Source organism: Marmota marmota, unplaced genomic scaffold, assembly GCF_001458135.2.
Source record: "Marmota marmota marmota unplaced genomic scaffold, marMar, whole genome shotgun sequence".
Taxonomy (NCBI): Eukaryota; Metazoa; Chordata; class Mammalia; order Rodentia; family Sciuridae; genus Marmota; species Marmota marmota.
Genome location: NW_026000026.1, coordinates 1,497,000 through 1,513,218, shown reverse-complemented (window position 1 = coordinate 1,513,218; position 16,219 = coordinate 1,497,000).

Genomic DNA, 16,219 nt, shown 5'->3' with positions numbered 1-16,219 from the left:
GCGCCGCCCCTTCCCTCTCGGCGCCCGCCCCTCCCTCCCCACGGGGTCAGCGCTGGGGCTCTGGCCGCAGTACCACGTGACCCGAGCAAGCCCAGCTCGCTGGATTCGGCAACCGAGAGGCACCAGACACTCACAGCTGAGCCCCAACAAATGAAGGGGACGCCATCGTGTCTCGTGTTCGGTGGGGCAGCGAGAGCCAAGAGCAGAGACTTCTTTAAATTTTGTTCATAGAATTTACTGGTCCCAGCCCTCCTTGCCTGCTTGGGGATCCTGTTCAAGGCTGGTGGCTGAGTGCCTGGTGGTTGAGCCCGGGATCCCGGCCGGAACGATGGATGCTTCCGCGGTGCTGGAGCCGGGTTGCGCCCCTGTACTCCTGGGGCGGTGCAGGGATCCTGCTTCCATTGGGACGGTTTCTCTCAGGGATCCTGGACTCGATTGGATATACTACTGGCCAGCACTCGCATGAAGTCCTGCCAGAGTCCAACAGTTTCCTCTTTTTGGACAAGCAGGGTCATTAGGGTGGGGGTTTCAGCGGAGGCATGTGTGGGGTCAGCAGTGTCCGGCTTGTGAGGTTCCTTGTGGGTGCACTGTGGCTCCCAAGGGCCCAGCCTAGTTCTCAGCCCTCACTCCCGTTACGTGTAGGGAAGTCAGGGAACTCAGGAGGAGTGTTCTCCAGGTGCCAAAAATACTCCCATGGATGGAAGGCTACCCGGGTGATGAGACTTTCTTCCTCCAAACCCAGCCGGCCGGATTCTTCCAACCTGGCTCCTTGCTCAGCTTCCCCAGTGTCGTCGGTCACCCTGATGTCACCCCTAGGCCCTGGACAGAGATCAGCACTCCACAGGGGTCCTGGACTCAGCACCATTGGACTGAAGGCAATGCTTAAGCAGAGAATTTCTCCTTTGCCGAGCCCAGCCCTTAGCTCAGCCCTCCCAGGGGTGGAGAAGACACTGGGTTCTCTCCCTGGGGGCAAAGACTTGGGGGGTTAGGAAGGCACTGTGATTAGTCCTGGGGACTTCCCTGGGAGTGCTGGATTGGCACTGAAGGACCTTTGCTGTGGGTTTCTCAGGGACTCTGGAGCCTGGGGCGCCTCCGCAGTGGACTCTGTCATTCCTGTGGGACCTGGGGCAGCCCTGGGCTGGCAGACCCCCGTGCTTCAGATTCCCTGTGCAGGTGGAGGTGCCCGGGGTGGGCGGAGCCGTCCAGGGCTGAAGGTCCAGATCAGGCTGGCACAGGTCCCCGCTCGCACCCTGGACTCCACCAAGGACTTGAGGGCAGGTTCTGGACTATGTACGTGGAGACTAGGAGCGGAAGGTTGAGGTGGAGGAGCGTGTCCTTTGGGATGGGGAACTTGGAGACCTTCCATTACCGTCTTTACAGACTCCCAGTGCCCTCCCCACACGCTGTCCCACCTATGGCAACTTCTTCCTTCCCCTGCCCCCAAGGTCCTGGTTCTCTGCTTCTCACTCTCCCTGCTCTGGGGCCCCTTCTTGCCCCACCCGACTTCATCTGTATTCCTTGTCTCTCTAGGCAGTGAGCCTCATAGGGAGGGAGCTGTGTGCATCCGGGCCCTGAGCCTGCTGTGGATCTGCGAGGTCGGGATGCAAGGGCACGGGACAGCAACCTATGTACCTGCACTCCCCTGGCCTCCAAGCCCTTACCAAGAGTGTTCTGGGCAATGGGAAGATGCTCCAGTGAGCACCGGGCATGGAGAGAAGTGAAAAGTGGGAAAGTGTGCTTAACTGCTAGGGCTGAGCTCTCTGAAAAGGGCCAGAGGGGAATAAAAGATGAGTAGCCAACCTGGCATCCTGACAGCGGCGGAGACTGACTTGGACTTCTTACTTGGGATAAAATCTGTGAAGTTCTTGGGTAGGAAACACATGCTTCGCCTGGGCGCTCTGTCCTCAGTATTTCCATTTAATTCTCACGTCAGTCTTATATAGTAGGTGATGCTATGATTCCTATTTACAAAGCACAGAGGTTGGCTGATTGGCCCAAAGTCTCACAGCTAGTAATTAAACAAGCCAATTAGGACAAATGAAGAATGCAAAATGTACACCAGGAGGAAATCCCTGGCCTCCAGGGAGGGCCAGCCCAGGAAGGAGTTAACCCTTTGAGGGCTCCTAAGAGACTGGACTCCATGAAGGCTGTATGACCTCCTGGTACCCTGTGGCCCTCCAACCAGCTCTCAAGAGGTGGAAGCAAACCCACTGGTCCTTGGACGGTGGGACAGAGGGAGAAGAGGTGGTGGGTGTTCCCTCCTGCTGGGTGGCAGTGGGGGTGGGGTGGGGAGCATACTGGTCGTGGTAAAATCTGGCCCCTTCACACGTCTGTTTTGCTTGAACCAGGAAGGGAGGGATCACAGCTCAAACATGTCCCTCTACTGTCCCCTTCCCCACAATCACTTTCTGATACTGCCATGATCTGGTCCATGATCTTCTGTTCAGTTCTGTGCCCCGGGTTCCCTGGGCCCTCCGCTCATTGCCTTTCAGCAGGTAACTGGTCCCCAGGATGCTCTGGGAACCCTTCTGGGGCTCAGCTCTATCAGCTCAGTGTCGTGTGACTCTGGACCAGTTAGTTGCCTCTCTGTGTCTCTGTTCCTCTGTGTAGGGGTGACAATAGTGCCCGCTTCTCACAGTGGCTTTGGGAGGAATCAGTGGGATGAGGTTCCCAGAGCAGCTGGCCTGGAATGCGCAGATGGTGGCACGTGTCCAGGTGAGGGTGTGCTGAGGAACCAGGCTGCCAACGGGCAGCTGGGTGGTAAGGGAGACCCAGGAGGGAGCTTCTGCCCTGCCAGCCATGGTGACCCCCTGCCCTGCCACCTTCCCTGGCCTGGTAGGACCAGGAACCCCACCAGAGCAGGAGTGAGGCGGGGGTCAGGTCTCTGAGCTGGGGACCCTATGGGAAGGATTGACATGTGAGTCCCCTGGTGACCAGTCAGGGTCAAATTCTAGGAGTCCTGAGGGGGCCTGGGGCTTATGAGTGTCAGGCCCGAGTGGCCAAGGTGGGGGCCTGGGTGGGGACAGCCCCTGCTGAACTGTGAGGCTCTGGGTTTCATTTTGAGCTGTCACTTGTCCAGCAGCTGTCCCCTCCCCACTGCAGAGCTTGGGAACTGTTAACTCAGACACGCTTATCATGGAAAGGAAAACACTCCTATTGTTCAGGGGGCGTCAGGGCTTCTGGACTGGCTCCCAACAGGACCCTGGCCTCTCCTGGGGCGCCGAGGCAGAGACCCTCCTGAGTACACTGGGCCTGCGTGCTCCCCAGGGCACTGGCCTGGGGCAGGGTCCCTTTTGGGGAATGACTCTAGGTAGGGTTCCTGCCCAACATACAGTGACAGCACAAGCAGCTGCCCCTGCCTGCTGGTCACTGGGCCCGGGTGTGGCCCACTCCAGGGTGTGAGCTCAGGCAGAGAAAGTCCTCCGTCCAGCGGGGGCAGGGGGCATGTTCAGGAAGCAGCCCTGAGGACTGGGATGTCTGGGTTACCTGCAGGCCTGGGGCAGGCTGACTCCTCCTGACCCTGCCTGGGGGCCCTGGCTCTCACCTCTCCCTGCAGGGCAGGGTGGGGGCTGTGGGGAGGAGGGTCTGGCTGGGTGAGCCTGTGGGTGGGGCTGGAGGGGTGCGAGGGAGCAGAGGCTTCTCCTCTCCCGGGAGTGTGTGTCCCCAGCAGTTGTCTCAGGTAAGCCTGGCACTCCCCCAGGCGGGGACAAGCTCCTCACAGCCCTTCACGGGCCTCTGCTCACTTTCCGCCCTTCCTCCTCAAAGCTCCCTGCTTGCAGGGGGCGTGGCTCCGCGTGCCTGCCATCCTGCAGGTCTTTCAGGACTTGCCACACCTGCAGGTCCACTGAACAGAATCCCAGGGCCTCTCTGCTTCCTTGGTCTGGATGGTAAAGGCATTCTGGGAGGCGGGAGCTCTTGTGGAGGCGGTCCCTACTGGGAGGGCGGGTCGGACAGGTCGCTGGAGTGCTGATCTGGGGCCACGTGGATTCACTTCCCAGTTGTGCAGAGCTCCGCCACTGGGGCAGCCTCTCTGGCCAGTGCAGTCTGCACCAGGGCTGGAGGAGGGTTATGGGCTCCTGGGCAGTGGCTGGCCCTGATGTCCATCCAGGTCACAGTTCCCTTCATCTGGGCATTTCCTGGCCTGGCCTGGGAACTTGCTGTAGTTGAACTCCTTGAAAGCACCCTGCTTTCTTGTAAGGCGTACATTCCGACGCCCACGTTATAGATGAGAAAACTGAGGCCAGAGGTGACTAGTCCAAGGGTCACGGCCAGGCATTTGGACTCAGACGTGGCCACTGGGCCTGCTCTGTTCCACGGCCCCCATCAGCCCCACTGCTGGCCTGCTCCATGGGTGCTGCTCTGGCCAGGGCCCAAGACCCAGGTCCCCTCTTGACGGCTTGCAATCTCCACCTGGGCCTTGCTGGTGGAGTCCTGTGGCCTTGGGAACAGCCTGCACTGGGGATGACCGGCGGGGTGGCCTGAGCTGGCTGTGGAGGAAAGGGGAGCTGGGGATGCAAACAGAGTTAGGCTGCCGCGTCACCTGTGAGACCAAATCTGCTCAGCCCTCCCTCAGCGTGGCAGGCCACGTGCTGGTGCCCCCCGGCAGGCTCCTCTCCTGTCCTGGGAGGGGTCTGGGATGGGACTGCAGCATTGGCAAGTGCCCAGGCGGGATGGGGGAGCCCTGAGGCATGGCCTCTGGGTGGGCTGAGGCCGAGGGCTGGAGGCAGGGTGGGAGGCCTGTCCCATCACTGGCCACTGATGAGTGCAGGGCCTCTGCCTCCCCCAGCCCCTGAGCTTGAGCCGCACGGGCGAGGCCACCGCCCTCACTCTACTGGCTGTAAGTGACCTCGCGCTCCTGCTTGGTGAGCAGGCCTGGCTGTGGGCCCCAACTCCTCCAGAGAAGACTGGGCTGAAAACCACAGGCCGCACTGTGGAGTCACGGCACTCGGCCGTGTGTGCCCTGGGTCCCCAGCTGAGGGGGCTCCTGCTGGGATGGCCAGCGACACCCTCCTCTCTGGTGCTTCTGCACCCTAGTGGCCCAGGACACAGAATTGCTGGCTATCCCCCCCCCCGAGTTCTGCAAGAAGCCCCTGCCCCTCTCCCTCCAGAAAGGGCTCCACCCTGTTTGGGGGTGCCTGAAACCGCCCCCATGCAGCTGCGGCGTGGGTCCTGGACACACCTGGGAGCCACGGGGACTTGTGGCAGGCGGAACCACATGAGGAGCGAGGAGCCACAAGCCCCGGGGCTCAGGAAGCCTGTTCATTAAAAAAAAAAATCCAAGCCCTTCCCTGTGTTGGCATGGCACTCCTCTGGTCCCCACAGATGCTTATTCTGCGTCCACTGAAGGCCTCCCTGAAAGCCAGCTGGGGCTCAGGACAGGGCAGGCCATGTCCTCCCCACACTGCCCACAGGGAGACTGTGGTGTTAGGAACGGGCTTCTGTAGGTTCAGCTGGGAAGGAGGTGGGAATGGCTTTGGGGGACTTCCACAAGCCAGGCAGGAAGCCAGCAGGGCCCTGGCTTTGGGACCCCACCCCTCGCAGCTGCAGAAGGGCAAGCAGATGGGTTTTCTGAGGTAGCCTGTGTCCCTTAGATTTTGGTCACTGTGACAAAATACTGGAGATCCCCAAGGAGGAAGGACCCAGGTGGCTCAGTTTCAGAGGTCGCAGTCCTGGTGGGCAGGCTCCCCGCCCTTGACCCCAGGGGAGGCAGACATGACGGTGCAAGGTGTGGCAGAGAAGAGCTGCTCAGCCCCTGGCAGTGCGAGGCAGGAAGAGGAAGGGACAGGGACAGACATACTCCCCAAGGGTGTGTCGCCAAGGAGCCCCTCCTCAGGTAGGTCCCACAGTCTCCACTGCCTCTCTTTGTCCCTTCAGCCGTGACTCTGTCAGTGGATTAACCCATTGATGAGGTCACCAAAGACCCATCTCTGACCACTGCTGCGCTGACCGAGCCTTCAGCACACGAGCCTTTTGGGGACACTTCATAGCCAGGCCCTGGCAGCCCCACCTTCACCCAGGCTCAGGCACAGACAGAGGTCCCTGGGCAGTGTCCCCAGACCTCCGAGCTGTGACTCCTGCAGGAAACCCTCTCTGTCTCCGACTAGAGTGGAGGCCGCTGGAGGGAAGGGCTGAGTCGGGCTCCGGGTTCCCCAGCAGAGGGAGGCTCCTCTGTCCCCAAAGCCCAGGGAAGTGGCTGGAGGGCAGAGTCTGCATCTGCCTGGGCCAGGTAGGTTTCCTGGGCCCTCCCAGGAGGGGCTGTCTTCCTGAAAGGGGGTGGTGTCTGCTTGAAGCCTGGGAAGCCTGGGGTGGGGAGCCCCTGCCAGGTGCTGTGTGCAGCCCCCTCTGCAAGCCCCCACCCAGTTCCTATGTGAAATCAAAACCCATGAGGTCTCTGGACCTACAGAGGCAGGTCCTCCCGCAGTGGATGAGCTGGCCAGTGTGGGCTGGTGGGAAGGGTGTGCTCTTGGCCTCACTGTGCCTCTAGAAGCCCCTCCCGAGGGCCCCAGGGCCTGCGTGGACTAGTTAGTCTGGGCTGGGCTGGGTAGGTCCAGGATGGGGACAGTGTGTGTGAGCCTGGCCGGGCTGCTCCCTGTGGAAGGGTCCAGGCCACCCTCTCAGGTCACCCTGGCCTCCCAGGATTTAGGTCAGTTTCCCCATGGACAGACCTGGAGCCAGCGGTGGCAGGGGATGTGGGGCCTGGTGCAGTCTTTCCATGCGGTCACGTGCTGTGCCCGTCTGGCCCTAGGCGGGTCTGGGACAGAGCTGGTCTGCTTTGGGTCCCTCTTTTGCTCTTAACGGTTTTCCCCTTTCTTTCCCCTTCTCTTCCTCTCTTCCCACCCCTGCTCTCCCCTCCCTCCTTTCACCCTGCCCTCTCTGCAGGCCTCCTCTGCCCCGAACCCACTGCAGAGGCCCTTGGAGCCCTCTAGACTCCTGCCTTTCTCCACGTCTTCTCCGGGTCCACCAGGGAGGGGCTCAGTCACCAGCCAGGGGGCCCGTCTGGGCCATAGGTTTCCTGGGCCCTCCAAGGAGGAGCAGAGAGGGCAGGGGCACCAGGCCTGCCTCACTGCCGCCCTCGGGGTCTGGTGGGGAGGGGCCCTGTCAGCAGGACGGCGGGGTTTCCTGGCCAAGAGCAGAGGTTTATCACGTTCCGATTGTGTCTGCTCAATGTACAGACTTCAGGGTGTCAAAGCCATCAGCCCCACTCCCGCTGGCAGGACAGGGCCTGAGATGAGAATCCAGGGAACTTAAAAGGTTTCCGAAGCGTCAAGGAGTCTAGATAGAAAGGGGTGGCGGAAGGGCTGAGGGGACAGTGCGTGCCTTTTCTTGTCACCTTTTAACTTGGCTTCTCCTCTGTGAATATACAGAGCACCGGCAGCGTGGGCTGTGAGTGCAGAGGAAGGCTGGGTCTTTGGTCTGGCGAAGACGCTCCCCGCATCCCACACGGCTGGCTGGCGCAGTGGGAGGGCAAATGTGCCTGCGTGGGGCTTGGTCCCGGTGCCAGGGTCTGCCTCAGAGACATGGTGCCCACCCGGGGTCTCCCTCCAACAACTGATCAGAGGAGCTCTGGGACCAGCTTTCCATGGGAGCACTGACCTCTCAGAGGGGATGCAGACCTGGGCAGTTTGGGGCCTGGGAGTGCGTATGCAAAAGGCCCAGCTCGTCGCACATGCTTGTGCATGCAGACGTGTGCACACGTGTGCACTTGGGCATGCACCTACAGTCTCAAGCACAGACACATGGACACACGCACGTGCATGCCGCCCGTCCATGTGCATACCCTGGGGGCCTGTGTGCAATCCAGGCCTGGAGGGTGACTGCCCTTTCCTTCTGCTGGTGGCCACCTGGACTGAGTGGTGCCTATTCGTGAGCTCCAGTTTGGCTGGTCATTCCTCAGCCTCGGGCAGCCCTGGAATGGCAGGTGAGTGGCCTAGAGACCTGGTCACTCCTAGATGGGAGACCAGCAGGAATACGGATTTCTAGGCGGTCACTTAGCGCCCCTCCTGGACCTGGGGAATTCCTGACTCAGGGCCCAGCAAAGCTCTTGGGCTGTGAAAGAGTCTGTGGTGCCCCGTGGGCCCTGCTGAGAGGAGCGGAGGCCAGGTCTTCCTAGTGAGCAGGTGCTGCGTGGGCCAGCTGGCTCTTGGCATCGAGGGAGCCAGCGGATCCTTCTGTGTCATGGGCCCCAGGAATCGGCAGGCAGGGCTGGGGACCGAGCAGGGTCCTGTGTTTTGGGGCACTTCTTGGGCAGCAGGGAGCCCTAGTCAGCTGGGGCCCAGGGAAAGCCAAGGAGGATGACGGGAGCCTTGGCAGGAGCCACTGCCCTGGTGCACAAGGTCAAGGCCCAGCCTAGCCTGAGCAAGCCACTTGCTCTGCTCCTTGGTCCATGTTCCTGGAAGAGAGTGGGGACATCACAGGCGCCAGGGCCCTGGGCCTGCCATGTCCGGAGATCTCCACCAGCGGAGGCCTCTTGGGCTGCTCTGGACCTGGGTTGGCCGGCCCTCTGGAGTTGGGCCATGCTCGGCCCCTTGTGTCCTGTGTGGCCTTTGCCACGTCGTGTAGTTCCTGGGCTCCATCGCTACCCTTCAGTGGGGCTGTGAGGAGAGGGGACACACTGGAGGAGCGCGGGGGCTGGGGCAGCCAGCACTGCTGTCGCGGTGCCAGAGAAGTCCAGGCCTGAGTGCAAGGTGGGAAGAGATTCTGGCTGGGTTATGTCCTGGCCACCAAAGCCTGGGTGGCCTCTTGGGCAGCCCCAGTTCCAATGCTGCCCAGAGCTCACTGGGCAGGTAGGTGCCCAGTCTGGCTGGGGCTGTTCCCTCCTTGACACAGTGTCCCCTCTGGGGCTGACAGGTTTGTGGACACCTCTCCCAGGCTGACTCCCAAGCTGCACACAGGCCGCCATGCAGCTTACCCGAGTGGCTTAAAGACAGGACAGATTCTTGTGAAGATGGGACTTTTCTCCCTTGGAAGACTCCCAGGCAGCTGGGACTGGGACTGGGACAGCCAGCCTGCTGCAGCCATGACTGTAGCCTGGGGTCCCAGGCTGTGCCTGCCTCCAGGGAGCTCATGCCCCCCGCCCCCAGCAACTGGACCGTTTCTGCAGATGAATGGCGCAGGGAACCAGTGCCTCCCGTCTTCTGCATCCGGCTGGCCTCTGTGCCCCAGAGCCCCCTGCTCTGGCGTGGCTTCCTCTGGAGGAGAGAGAAGGCTCTTGGCATCTTGTGGGCTGAAGAACCCGCCCGGGCGCTGTGCCGACAGGCGGGCTCCAGGCAGGGGCAGCCAGCCTGCCGACCAGCTCCGCCCCCGCAGCTGCCTCCCCTGCTCTCCCTTGGGCCCCTGGGGCCTGGGCCCTCCCCCAGCTGGTGGCCCCTTCAGCCTCCAGGGGTGGGTGCTCGAGGCCTGCCATCTCTCTCTCTCACTCCCGGCTGCTTCCCTTCCTGGGGTGCAGACTCCAGCCAGAGCCAGTGGCCAGGAAGAGCAAACTCCCGAGGCTCCCCTCCCCGGGTCCTTCCCAAGTTTCCTGTGTGTGCTACAGCCAGGCCGGGGGACACACCAGCCAGTGTGACAACTTCCTGAGCCTCAGGGCGGGGGGGGGGCAGCCCTGTGGAAGTGCCCACAGGTGTGTACCTGGGCTCCGCCAGGGAGGCTGGGCAGAAAGGCCAGGGGTCCTTGGCACTTCTGGGCGGAGCCGTGCTCCCAGCTGGGGCGGCCCTCCCTGTGGCTGAGGTCAGAGGCGCACACAGGCCGCCATGCAGCTTGCCCCAGAGTGGCTTAAAGACAGGACAGATTCTTGGGAAGATCAGACTTCTCTCCCAGGCAGCTGTGACTGCAGTGGCAGGCAGGAGCTTGTCCCTCGGGAAGGCAGGATGGCCCACCACTCCCTGCTGTCCACCCATTCCCTGCGATCCCCTGGCTGACCCCTGGCTCAGATGTTATTTCATGGAAAGAACAAACCATAGCTGACCTGCTGTGGGACTGCAGCAGGACCCAGCCCTCAGGGCCTGGGCTTCTCCATCCTGGGGGCTGATGTCATGTCCTGGGCTCTCTGTCCCTGATGTCGTGTCCTGGGCTGCTCTAAGCACTGCTCTGAGTGGCTGGTGCTTGGCCCCAGAGGCCCCGTGTGCACCCGGTGCCCTGAGGAGGCGGGAGCCGTGTGCTGGCACATGCGAGCCACACCTGGGCTGCCGCAGGGACACACAGCACACAGCTTCAAGGTGGCCCCTCGGCTGTGCCTTTGTCTCCAGGCGTCTTCTCCCCTGGCGGCTGCTGGGAGCATAGCCCTCTCTGGGTCCCCACAGCTGGCACAGGGGACAGCAGAGCCTTGGTGTGCCAGGCTGGCAGGCTCCGCCCTCAGCCGTCAGTGATGTCTGGCCCATCCGGCTGTGAGCTTCTGCAGGAGGGGCAGGACCCCCTTGTCCTCTGTGGGGTTCATCTGCAAAGAGGGTCTCGGCTCTGCTTGTGGGATAGGCTCCCAGCCAGGAGGTGGCGTCTCAGAGCCGAGGGCCACGGTGTGGGGCCCTCCCTGCCTCCTGTACGTTTTCTGGGCAGGGCAGGGCAGGCCTGTTCACCTGCTGGTGGCCAGAGGATGTGGTAGGCCTCCTGACTTGGTCCCGAGTAGGTGGGCGGCTCTGCGGTGTCCTCTGAACCCCTGGCTCCTCTCCGAAGGCCGCTCACCCTTTCCCCTCTTACAGGGCTGATAAGTCACACGGCCGGGCAGTGTCTGGTGCAGAGAGGGGGTTTGTGTGGAGATAAGGCCATGCAGCGAGGGCAGGTCCTCACAGGGCCCGGTGGCCTTCTCCTCCCCAGGTTTGCCTGATGCTGATAAACCTGCTTGCTCTGGCCTGGGGCCTTCTTCAAGGCTTATCTGTCCCCAAGATCCCCAGCCATGGCTGGAGACACAGGGCCCTGCCTGGTGGCCCTCCCACCCCATGGGCTGTCAGGGAGGGGGTGGAACAAGCTCCCCTCTTCCCTGGCCCCCTTTTCCCACTTAGGGCCACGGGGTGGGGCACGGCCTTGTCCACTGGTCCCCGAGTTCTCAGACCCTGCATGGGCTGAGAAGAGCAGATGCCCAGTCTGGCTGGGGCTGTTCACCCTGGGACACGCCTGTGGCTCTGGGACCTCATCCCAGGGTGTTCACAGCCACTTTGCTCCTGGGAGCAGGGGTGGCCAGCTTGGACCCCAGGGCCGGGCAGTACAGGTGGGGAAGCTGAGTCGGAGGTTGCATAATGAGGCACAGCTGCACACAGGTCCTGAGCGCCAGCCCCACACTGTCCCTGCACCAGTCAAGATCTTGCTGTGCCAGCCTGGCCTGTCCCCCCAGAGTGGAACCAGTACATCCCAGGAAGCAGCAGAACCACCTCAGCCAGCAGACCCCTTCCTCGGCTTCTGGTGGCTGACAGCCTCTTGCAGTCCACTTCCTAATGCCTCAGGTCCCTGACCAGTTGACCAGGAGACCCTGGGGGTCATTGGAGATGCTTCTGGGGCTCCCGTCCACACAGGGTTTGAGCAGGCTCCAGTGGCCCCTTCCCCTGGACCAGGGCAGGTGAGGGCACTTCAGGATCCCTGGGCTCATTTGGGATGGAGCTCTGGCAGGGTGCTAGGGAGACGCTCCCGTGCTGGTCTGGCTCTGGGTCATCACACTCATCAGTGCCAACACTTACGACCAGAAGCACTCTGCCAGGAGGCCCAGCTGCTGCCCATCTCCCAGCTGGAGGCCAAGAAGAACCTAGAAGCCCTTCAGGTCAGCCTGACCATCAGCCAGGAGCTTATTCACCATGGAAGCGAGTCCGTTGGCTTCACAGAGGAGAGGGCGTTCAGGCAGGGCTTTGAGGCGTGAGTAAGAGTTTGCTGAGTGAGGAAAGGGCTCTTGGAGCAGAGGGTGTAGGTTAGGGTGTCTGGAGCCGGGGGGGGGGGGGCTGCCAGAGTGAGCACTTGGAACTGGGATGGCTGATGGTGGGAGATGAGGTAGGACACCTGGAGGTTAGGGGTGCCCGAGGAACTGGGCTTCCACAGGGAAGACGTCAGTCCCGTTTCCTGTTCCTGAAGCCCAGCCCTCTGGGGGATCGCCTTGTGGACTTCAGATTACAAGAGCGACGCACGCTCAGGTGTCTAGATGGCCCCGAGTTCCTCAAGCACCCGAGCCCCCCAACTCCGCCCTCAGACCTGCCCCACTCCCCCTCAGGCTCACTTCCTGGCAGCTGCGTGGCATCCCTGGAGATGGACGTCCAGGCGTGTCCAGTTTGGCCCTTTGGTCCATGCAATCTCATAAACCCCTGGTATTGCTAGGGACCGCAAGGGCACGTGCCACTTAGTGTGGCCAGGTCCCTGTCCAGGAGCAGCGAGGGACAGCACAGCTGGGGCTGGAGGCTGCTTCCTCCCCTCACCAGCCCAAGGTCTCTCTTTAAACCAGTGGTCGGCTGTGAGGACAAGGACACGTCCCCCATGCTTGCCTGGCTTCAGAGAGCTCAGCACCCTCTGTCCCAGGCAGCGTGGTCCTCTGGGTCTCTCTGGGCCTTCCTGGATCCCCTGTGGGCTCCTGGCCCCTTTTGCCCCAGTTGAGCGCCTCTGGGCAGGTGCCCTGGCCCAGCAGAGAGGCAGCTCTGGACTTTGAGCCTGGGGCACAGCCAGGGAGAGGGCGTTTCCCAGCACAGACTGCCTTGACCTTTGGCAGCACCCCGAATCCAGACGGGGAGATGGAGGGCTTGCCTCAGCAGTAGGGCACCCTGTGGGTTGGGGCTGCTCCAGAAAGGTGGCGCACGGCATGGCCTACAACAGTTGGTGACTCACTGCTTACCCAGCCCCAGGGTGGGGGTGATGGGCTCAGCACCCCACCATGTTCCCTCTAGTCCTGCCCCTCCTGCAGCTGAGCCAGCCAGCACCCTCCTGCAGAGGACAGCCGGGCTCAGCACGGGACTGGCACCCATTCCCACTCATAGGACACCGAGTCTGAGGTCCCAGGAGCACGTGTAGCAACTGGTCTATTGCAGAGTCCCTGGTCACCAGAGGGTGGGGGACAGCATGGGTGCAGGGCCACCAGCACAGCCTGCTCACACTGTTCCCAGCAGCCAGCAGGTACCTCTGCTTGCCCAGGGTCCTTCACACTGGGACCTAAGAAGGTGGACTCCAAGCCAGTGGGCAGCTGAAGCCATGCGTCCACCTCGGGCAGCCTGTGGGGCCAGTCCTGACACAGTGTCCTCATCCACCGAGTGGGATTCATCTCGGCGCCCTCCTGCCTGGGCTGTCTGAAGCCTGGCGAGTGGGATAGGATGTGTTTTATGGGGTGCCTGTACGTTCTCCCCAAACAGGGACGGGCCTTGGGGCAACCAAGTCCCAGTTGGAAGATGGGCACTGCCAGACCCTGCAGAGATTCTCGGGCTGCTCGATGCCTCCCCAGGGCCTGGCTGGGCAGGACCCGGGCTGTGGGCCTCTGACTCTGGGGTGGGGGTGCCCCTGGCCCTGCCCCATGCCCCTCAGACCTGGCCACGCTGCCTCACCCCTCCTCCATCCCTAGCACCTGCCCTGCACTGGTCCCTCTTGGCACTGTGTCCTGCCTGTGGCTCTGCCCCTGGCACCTGCGGGCGAGTCCCTTCCCAGCCAGGGACATCACAGGAACTCATTCCAGCCCAGGCGTCACCTAACCTGGGGGTACAGACACAGGTGGGGGGCGCCCCACCTCGAAGCCCCACTCCAGAGCGGGGCAGAAGAACCTGTGCCCCCAGGTGAAGCCCTGAAGGCGGCACCCTACAGAGCGGTCCTGAGCTGGGGTGTGCCGTGGGGGCTGGCGTCACAGTCCTGTAACTAAGCGAGGTGTGCGGATGTGGGGTTCCCTGCCTGGGGAGCTTAGTCTCCTGCCGAGCCGGGACGTCTGACTCCCACTCCTCAGGCTGCCTGATTTCCCAAGGGCCAGGTTTGGGGGAGCACCTGTGGGCTCAGGTGTGTCCAGGCCCCCTTCTCTATGCAGACCCCTGGGTGTCCCACTAAGCCCCCGAGTCCTGATGCCCAGCACCCTGTCCTCCCTGGAGGTCCAGCCCCAGCTCTGGGGTCCTGCTGAGTCCCCTCCAGCTCAGCCTTGACACAGAGAGCTCAGCCGGCTGGCTTGTTGGGCCAGCGTGAATGTGGCAGGGGCTTCCCCGGGGACATGCCTCAGCTGGGCTTTGGTGGGTGGCTAGGAGTTTCCCTGGAGAAGGCCCTGTGGTGGGGGCCCTGGGGGTGTGCCCTGTGGTGGGGGCCCTGGGGGATGTGCCCTGTGGTGGGGGCCCTGGGGGTGTGCCCTGTGGTGGGGGCCCTGGGGGTGTGTCCTGTGGTGGGGGGTCCTGGGGGATGTGCCCCGTGGTGGGGGGCTTGGGGGATGTGCCCTCTGGTGGGGGGCCTGGGTGGGTGTGCCCTGCTGGGCTTTGGTGAGTGGGACCACCTCAATTGGTCTCCAGAGTTGCCCCCACACCCCGGCCTCCCCTCCAGGAAGTCATCTCTGACTGCCCTGGACCCCAGCCCAGGTCAAGCCCCCAGTGGCTGTACCCCTACTCGCCTGCGTGGCTGTATCCTGCCCAGCGCCTTTTTCACTTCTGGCAGAAGTTTCTGGAGCCTGGGAGCTACAAGTCACTTGTGCAGATAGAGGAGAAGCCTCTTCGGGCCCCTCTGCTGGGGAGGGCAGCCTGAGCACCATCTCAGGACGGGCCATGCTGGAAGTGCCCCAGGACCCCGAGGTTGCATGGGGGAGGGAGGACACCCCTGGGCACGTGGTGCCACGAGCCCTGGGGATGGACCTGCAGCGTGCCGAGTCCGGGGACTCAGGACGGGCCCTGCCCTCGTGGCCTGTGGGAGGGGACAGTAAACAGGAGAGGGGGACAGGGATGAGGAGGGCGTGGGAGACAATGGAATAGAGGCCAGGGTTCCACTAGACAGACTCCGGGAGGCCACCGAGGGGTGACTGTGTGGCAGGGGTGCTGAGGATGAGCAGGAGGCCGGCGGGGAGTCCTGGGGACTTCTAAGCTGACAGTAACGCAAAGGTCCTGGGTGGGGAGTCTGTCGCGTTCGAGGGAGAGCAAGGGGCTGAGGAGGCCCTGCGGTCACTCATGGAAGGGCTGGGGGACGTGAGGGTGGCTGTGTCCTGCCTGGCCGTGCAGACCCAGGCAGGAGGGGTGCCTCTGTGGTGGCCTGGAGTGCCCTGCTGGAGGCCCCTCCTCTCGGCTGCCTGTCCTGCCGCGCAGCTCCTCCTTAGCACCTGGGAAGGGCAGTTTGGTCCTAGGCAGTGCCGGGCCGGGCAGACCAAAGCCCCTGCCCACCTGCCCCCACAGCAGCCCAGCTGGCGCACAGCAGCTGCAGAGTCAGGGGTCCAGGCCAGCTGGGCAGGGCATCTCTTGCCCTCAGTGCAGGGGTCCACCTGGGCCCACAGCAGAGCTTCCCTCGAGCAGGGCACGGGTGAGACCTGAGGGTCTGCAGCAGTGGAGAGGCCTGCGGGTGCAGGGACCCGAGCCACCCTGGGGGCTTTGGCAGGATGGTAGGGGGCGCCTGGCACAGGGCCCAGGCCCAGGGAGCCCCCTGCTCTAGGGAGAAGCGCCCTCACAGGGCCTGGTTGACTCCCAAAGTCTCAGCCCCAGGCCAGGGGAGGGGACTCAAGGACAGCTTTCCCTAGACCTGGCTAAGCCTGCTGCAGATCTGGCCAGCCTACCACTCCACCCACTTCCTGGAGCCACCCCACATCCCCCCTTGGCTCTGGGTGTCCCTCGTCTCTGCCAAGGGGACCTGTGGCAGGGAGTGGACACGCGCTGCCTCCTCAAGGAGTCTCCCAGAGCTGCACCATGCCCCGGCCTCCCCTCCAGGCAGTCATCTCTGACTGCCTCCGACCCCAGCCCAGGTCGAGCCCCCAGTGGCCCAGGGCCTGTCCACTTCTGAAGGTCTGGGCAGCTCCCCTGTGCATCTCTGCACACAGTAGGTGCCCAATGAGTGCTGCAGAGTTGGACAAGGAGGTTCCCCGGGCACACGACAGGACCCTGGGACAGAAGTCAGGGGCCAGGTCTCCAGAGCTCGGGAAATCAGCCAGGATGAGCAGAGAGCCTGTCTCTTGAGAGGAGGGAGCAGGGCCTCCGGAGCCCAGGGTGGGCCTTGGGGGCAGGCCTGCGTCCCCTGAGCATGGGCTCTGGAGTCCCCGGCAGGGCTGCTGCACAGCTGGGGACATCCGCTCCTGCTCTCTGGACAGCCTGCTTGAGGAGGCCGAGGCACTAGC